The following is a 1,698-nucleotide window of genomic DNA, read 5'->3' on the forward strand; positions in this document are numbered from 1 at the left end:
AAAGAAAAGAAAAGAAAAGAAAAGAAAAGAAAAGAAAAGAAAAGAAAAGAAAAGAAAAGAAAAGAAAAGAAAAGAAAAGAAAAGAAAAGAAAAGAAAAGAAAAGAAAAGAGAAAAGAGCGCAACAAAATTAGCTTTTTATCAAAAGAGCAATCACTGCATGTTTCTCCTTGCTCTGCCCAGTTATGTCAATTTCAGTCTCATACATAGCCAGTTCTCCACATTAAATAGTCTAAATAGGAGTTGGGCAGCCTCATAGTCCAGTTTCTACGTGGTTTTCAAATTTCCTCCTGCACAGCTGTGTCTTCTTCCCCTCCAGAGCCACCTCTCCCTATTAGCTGATACGCGAACAGAGCTGATCCTGATCCCGCCAACTCTCTGCTCTCCCCATTCCCTTCTCCCTGATGCATATTCACCAACTTCTTTGGACTTTGACCCAGTCTCCACCTTCTTGATTGGTGCTAATTTGCGTCGGTTCTCGGACCTTGGTCATCCATCTAATTGTTTTTGATCCAGTTGAGAATCTTGCCCTCAATACCTATGACCCTGAAGGATTTGCATGGAAAGATTAAGGACACAAGATAGCTAGGTGAACTAAGCCAGGGCAGTCTGAAGGCTCAGAAATGTCTACAGTGTGCAAATATCATTGACAGGATTGTCTTCCTTGTGCTGAAGAGGGCTAATTTATCTGATATTGGTGGCTTGGCTCATTGAGACAAGACAGTGTGAAAATGGAAATCAGGGCCATAAGCATAGGAGAGGAGCTGTGAAGGTTATAAGGGATTTTGTGAGGGATTGCAAAGAGTATTTGTGAAGTAGGTTGCATAGCCTTGTCATTTGAAGTAAAACCTCTAAATATCTATGATAAGTAATGATAAGTAATGCTTCATTTTTGTCTTGGGCCAGGATTAGATGGGACTCTCCTGTCACTCATTTCTGAGCTGTCCTTAGGTTAACATGACCTGATCCACGAGGTTGAGCAACAGCCTTCCAGGATGCAGGGAGTCTGTAACTCTAATCTGTTATAGAATCGTAGAATCTTAAAATGGCTTGGGTTGGAAGGGACCTCAGAGATCATCAAGTTTAAACCCCACTGCCATGGGCAGGGTTACCAGGCACAAGTGTTAAATCAGGCTGCCCAGAGCCCCATCCAAACTGGCCTTAAACAAGTCATATGCCTGGGAGAGTGACCACATTTTAATGCCTTTGCTCAGCAGTTTCCCCTATTGGTGTACAACGTGTGTTGTGGCTGCAAAACAGAAAATGATGCAACCCTTTAAACAATGCTTCCAATAGTGTTTCCCATGAGTCAGTGGAGACATCAGCAGAAGGAGCACTGGACCCTCGACAAGCAGGAAAAAAGCCATATGTTGGAAAAAGATTACTATTATGCAAATAATAGGGCATATAGACATTTTGTAAATGGGCAGGCCGATCTCATTATTGATCTACAATTAAGCCAAACTGTGGGGTCATAACATCCTATTATGTCTAGTAGATTAAACTCAGTTAGGCCGTCTCTTTGTTATTGTTTCTAATGGAGTTTTAGAGCTTTCTTAATTCAGGTCAAAAATTGAGAGGCTTCTTCATAAGCATTTTAATTAACCAACTGAAGAATTCTCTTGCCCCCAGAGACTCACAGTACCAAATCCAGAGCTCAGCCCTGCTGCCCCTCTCAGACTGTTGTATTTAAGCTCAAA

The sequence above is a fragment of the Centrocercus urophasianus genome, unplaced genomic scaffold, assembly GCF_019232065.1.
Source record: "Centrocercus urophasianus isolate 14NV4802_14NV808 unplaced genomic scaffold, USGS_Curo_1.0 seq_73, whole genome shotgun sequence".
NCBI classification, from domain to species: Eukaryota; Metazoa; Chordata; class Aves; order Galliformes; family Phasianidae; genus Centrocercus; species Centrocercus urophasianus.